The sequence below is a fragment of the Oreochromis aureus genome, linkage group 7 (assembly GCF_013358895.1).
Source record: "Oreochromis aureus strain Israel breed Guangdong linkage group 7, ZZ_aureus, whole genome shotgun sequence".
NCBI lineage: Eukaryota > Metazoa > Chordata > Actinopteri > Cichliformes > Cichlidae > Oreochromis > Oreochromis aureus.
In genome coordinates this window covers 56,904,168-56,910,167 of record NC_052948.1, presented here as the reverse complement: position 1 = coordinate 56,910,167, position 6,000 = coordinate 56,904,168, and the positions used below count along the sequence as shown (strand labels likewise).

Below are 6,000 nucleotides of genomic sequence, written 5' to 3'. Positions count from 1 at the left end.
ACACACACACACACACACACACACACACACACACACACACACACACACACACAGGTACCATCTGTGACAACTCAAATCTAAATATACCATGAGTGATAACAACAGGTGAGCCTGCTCCTTCACATACATACACTCAGCTGGCTTGGACATAGGGGGTCACTGGGTGTGTGTGTGTGTGTGTGCAACTGTGTGTGGTGGTGGAATGGAGTGGGCGGTGTTTGAGTGTGTGGGCTATCTGCTGCTCAGTGCAGAGAAAGAGCTCAGATCCAAACACTGCCCAGTTCTGGGTACCCCTTCTTCTAAGCCAGCTGGTCTGGCTTAAAATCTCTTCTCGTATTTGAGTTCTGTTTTTTCTTTTATAAAAAGAATCCTTTCTTGTTTGATACAAGGGATTGACTGAGCAAACCCACAGCTGGAGCTGCTGGGGAACCTTCCAGGTGAAGACTGAACCAAAAGCACTGGTGAGTTAGCAAGAGAAATATGCCTGTTAGTAATGGACAAATGGAAGGACTGAATTAAACTGGAACACTTGTTTAGAAGGTGATAAAACGTTGTTATTACACGGGAAACAAATATTAACTTTGAAGACAATACGTAAAGTTGAGGTGGAAGTGGTAGACTTTTGACCACTTGGTGGCAGCAGAAACAAGCCGTAAACATGCAAAATACAAATATCCATGAGATATGAAGCAACACTGACACTGATCTTAAGTCACTTTCTTCTTTATGTCTTTTTTTTGTTGTTGATGTCTATCCACTCCTGAAAAAAAAATGCTTTAGTTGCTAAATGACCCACTTTTTTAAAAGTATCTAATTTTAATATTAAAGCACAAAATGGTCTGTTTCAAATAATTATCTAATGAAAATAAACTATTATAGGAATTGTGTATGTATTTTCACAGGTGGAAGTATTTTCATGTTAAGGTAGTAGACATGTTAATTTTTCTTATTTTATATACTATTTCCTTTTTAATTATTACTAGAGCAATGTTTTATAAATTCAATTTTTGTATATGTGGAAAATATTTATTTTGATTGTAATGACCACTGCAAGCGTTTCATCTGACAATCACTTAACAGTTTTTTAATACATAATTTTATGTTAAATTATGTCATGAAATCTTTTTTATTAAGTTATCGACTCGACCATACATTTCACAGTTAATAACATAAGCTCCTCAGTGCTCTCTGGTGGACAAAAATGTAGAAAAAAGGCCTCGTGGGATTTTTGCTTTGTCTTATCTTTACTAGACACTTGTGCTGACATACAGTATATATAGATGAGCTCTATTAAACCAAACCAATGATCATTCTCATTGTGTTTGTCATTCAAGTGAGGCTCATTTGATTCAGTGTTAATACAAAAATACTGATTAGCACAGCTTTAAATATTGCTCTTTGTTCAGGATGTTTGATGGGCTGGGGTTCAATGCTGTTGTGTTTACTGCTCACGGAGTGAAATGCACAGTGTGTTTTTGAACTGTATCTGCTTTTGTATGTGCTTGTTATATAGATCAGTAATGTGTGAACTGTATATATTGTTATTTAAATTAACTTTTCCAACAAAAAATTCCAAATAAGTGAAAGTTTCTGAAATTTAAGTACTGACATACATTTAAAAACTCACTTCAATGAAGTCAAAATAAAGATACTTAAAAGAAAAGTTTTGCAGATAATACTGAACACAAAAGAATAATAGTATAAAAAGTGTTAAGGAGAAATTAAAGATGAGTAATATTATTTATTTTATTTAATGTACTTATTTATTTATGTGTATATATAGCACCAAATCACAACAACACTCACCTCAAAGCGCTTTATATTGCAAGGTAAAGACCCTACAATAATTTGAATCTTTTACTAACACCATGGTGTGTGTGTACACACACACACACACACACACACACACACGCACACACACTACCAGTCAAAAGTTTTAGAACACCTAATTTTTTCCAGTTTTTTAAGTTAAATTGGGCAACATGTGATTTCTTCTTCTATAATGTCCTCCTCTCCTTTCAAATCTCAAATTTGTTCACAGTATGAGCTGGATACATTAATGCATACATGCATAATAAATCATCTGTCAATCAAACTTTATTCATATAGTGCCTTGCACACAGGTTTTAAGGCTCTACAGCTGACTGAAAAACTAATAATAAGACAAGTAGATAAGTATAAGAAATTGGGAGTAATGCACAAGAGAAATAAAGTTATATAAATGAAAATTGTGGAATGATGTGCTGTGGTTAACAGCTAATATACAGACCAATGACAGGCAGACGAAAGTGTCACTAAAGCTGTTTATGCTGCCTGTCAGATAAAACAGGAAAGCTGATGACAATTACAGGAGATAAAGCCGTCACTCTATAATGTATCTGTTTATGGTGAAATACAACTAAACCAAGTAGATGAAGCCATGTGTCTTTGGGTTCATTCAAACAAGTTATGTAGTATTGTTTGTGACCAGCTGTTTTCATAAAAAAATTAAAATGATCTTATAATTATATGTGATATTGTACATGCTGCATAAGAGTTACAACATTTTTAACACTTTTGACTTTTTAAAAATTATACACTGTACAGGAACAGCTACCTAGTGATATGTACAAAGCAAACATAACCAGCATATGTCACATATGTCAGCATATGATGACATTAAATTGTTGCCATAAGGAATAAAGATCTAACAATATAACAGATAAAATATTTAAAAATATAACGGACACTTCTTCTGTACTTTTATGGAAATAATATAGACTTAATTTCTGAAAAGTCTTTCACTTACTTTCTCCATACATTGTCTGGCCTAAAAAACAACAACGAACATTATGAAAAGGGGAATACACAAATTTCCACAAAGGGATTTCCCAGTAAAATGTTTGGACTTGTCATCCTGTCAGCATTTTTGAGGGGACCTATTTGATGCAAAGCTACCCCAGTAGTCTCTACTAGAGTAGCTTTGTATCATAGTTCAACAGAATCCTTATTAAAGTTATACAGGGCGTTGGTGGAGCTTAGGTTCATGACTGAAGCCATCAGTTTTAGCTTGAGCTTCTGTTTTAAACAACTTTAAACAAAAGACTTGAACAGTATGTGGACCGTGAGTCTGTGCTCTTGAGGAGACCATATTAGAGATATACACTCTGCATGGCATCATATAGATCCAAGAGTAGAAAAAAACTGTGTAAAAATGTGTGTTTAATGCACCCTGAAGTGTTGGCTTTTTACTCAGTGATACTTACCTTGAGTTCAAGTGTTAAATATAAGCATTCACCAATAGAACAGGACATAGATGACAGAAGATAAAGTCCCTTTGAAGTAAAGACACTTAAATGTTAAGTTCACACTATGAGCAGCAAAGGCTACATTCTTACCGACTTGCTGTTATTGTGCTTGCCAACGTCATCTGTGGACTTGTGTGTTAGTGTGCCAACACGGCTTATGTTTCATCACAACTGCAACACTGAAAAATTATAGTCGAGGTCAGCTTTGTAGCTGTCAAACATACATTCATAGCTTCCACAGAAAATGAGTGTGAACACGTAAAAAACTCTTGAGAAATGAATAAATTATGACAGAAAGTGAAGAAAACAAAAACAGAAACTATCACCAAAAAGTGAAGCCTAATTAACAGGTGTAAATTATATTATGTCTTTGACAGTTCAAATTCTTAACTTAGTTGCCTTGATGCATGCTCAATCATCCAGGCAAGGAAATCCCCAAAGGTTGATTCTGTTCATCTTGACGTAGCATTTTCAGTGGGAGAAATGTTTTATCACTCACTGACTTCTTCATTCTTATCTGACTGCAGGTTTCCCCAACATTATAAACAGTCCATTTACATAATGACTGAAACTAGCACCACTGACGATCAATGGGCTGTGAGGCCAATTTCCTGATCATTAGTATGTAAATTATCATGACCACTAATCAACAACCACTCATCATGAGTACCATTTACAGAGAATTGGTGCACTTTTCAGTAGTTTCCACTAAGAGACAGTAGTGAGCCTGAACAAGAGTAAACAGTGTGTTCCCATGTTTGTAGACCTGTTGAAAGTATGAATTCAAATGGAAATAATTAAGAAACAATTACAAACTGTGTCTCGTCAATCTAGATTGTGTAACTAGAATCTAGCTACGGATTTATTTTTATTTAACCAATATATCTCGTTGTTTTCCCTCGCAAGTTTCGTTCATTTTATTTTTGTGTTTCTGCCTCTGTGTGTGTGTGTGTGTGTGTGTGTGTGTGTGTGTGTGTATGTGTGCCCGCGTGACGATGCCGCCTCCTGACGTCCAGGTGCTCGTTGACAGTCAGAAGCGCGTGCTCTAGGAGGAGACTCACCGATGGAGTGAACCGCTGGACGGAGGGAAGTCACAAATAATTAGACATGCGGGAGTGAGCGTGGAGGTAAGCTGCTTCACCTCACGGTACCTCTGCGCTTTGTGTGTGTGCGCGCGATGCTGGCTTGACGCGGCATTTGACAAATAAACAAGAGGAAGCAAACAGCAGCGGGTTATCCTTTTCTGTCTGCACATCGGATTCCACAGTCAGAGGAGGCTCGCCGGTTTCCGGACAACTTGTATTCCGGTGTCGGCTCCCTGCTAACTTAATTTAATTGTCTTTCTTTTGTTCGGCTTGGTCGTACTATCGCGTAGTTCAGAGTCCGGATCGGTAGTCGACTTACCCTCCGGTTCAGGCTGGTGGAGTCACTCGGGACCTTTCCTGTACCGTCGCCGCTCCGCCTCAGGAATGTTTCCGTTGTGCTGCAGCAGCGCAGGTAAGACAGCTGGAGTGAGTGCTTGGAGAAAGTTTGCAGCTGATGGAAACCACTGTACTTATTCATCCGCCTGCTTATCGAGGTGCTTATCTGGACGGGATGAATTCCTGATGAGGCAGGTTTGTTGTAAGTGACGAATATTAAAGGCTGAAGCTGTGTAACCCAGAAACTGACCAGCTGTAGCCAATATCACAAGAATCTTGATAAATAAATAATAGTTGAAGTTATATTTTAAGCCAAAATGTCTCTGGTACTGTATCTTCTCAGGTGATCTCGTTCACCAGTACAGGACCTAAAGTTGTTGTGTAAAAAAAATAATAATAATATCAGTGTATAATCACTGAAAACTTTTTAAAATAATAATATTTAAATTTGGAAAGCAGGCGTATATATATTTCTTTCTTTTCTTTTCTTTTTTTTTGCTCATAGCAACTTTTAGAATTACATTGGTCAGATTATAGGAGACAAAACTTAAGTTTACATCATGCATCCAGGAGGCATGTACAGAGGTGGTCACAGGGTGTCCCCCACAGTGAGAGTTTTTGTTACTTAAATTCTACTAGAAACACTGTCAAACCTAAATGAAGATGTGGTCCCAGCTAGTAATATACATTTATAATAGGGCACATAGCCGTACACGAGCCTGATGTTTTCCCCATTATATCTATGTAGTATTCTGAAATTCAGAATCAAAATACTTTATTAATCCCTGAGGAAATGATGTGGTCAGAGTTGCTCTAAGACAGTAAGAACAGTAACTGACTAAACAAAATTAAATAATACAAAGTGTTGAAATATATACACTACCGGTCAAAAGTTTTAGAACACTCCATTTTTTTCAGTTATTTATTGCAGTTCAAGTTGTTCAAGTCCAATGAATAGCTTGAAATGGTACCGCCATTGGTCTACTGAAGACTGGAAGAAGGTATAATGGACTGATGAATCAAAATTTCAAATCTTTAGTTCATCACACAGCATCTTTGTATGCCGTCCAGTAGGCAAAAGCATGGTTCTACAGTCTGTGGCATCAACTGTCAAATATGGAGGAGTAATTGTGATGGTCTCGGGCCAGCAAAACCCCATCAAGCTGGTTTGGGATGAACTGGACAGAAGAGTGAAAGCAAAGCAACCTACAAGTGCCACACATTTATGGGACCTTCTGCAACAGATATGGTCCCATAAATATTTGATTTCCATTGTAGAAAGAAAGCCACGG

General features: G+C 37.1%; 1 protein-coding gene across 4 annotated transcripts in view; it reads left to right on the top strand.

The window, feature by feature from the left end:
* Positions 1 to 265: 265 nt before the first annotated feature.
* Positions 266 to 6,000, top strand: part of LOC116329301 (myocyte-specific enhancer factor 2C-like) — a 34,852-nt gene continuing 29,117 nt past the window's right edge. For 2 of the 4 annotated variants that reach the window (XM_031751300.2, XM_031751298.2), the window contains exons 1-2: positions 266 to 461; positions 4,304 to 4,414. The gene's annotated coding sequence lies outside the window, so the exon portion shown is untranslated. The other 2 variants (XM_039615301.1, XM_031751299.2) reach the window with 2 other exon arrangements.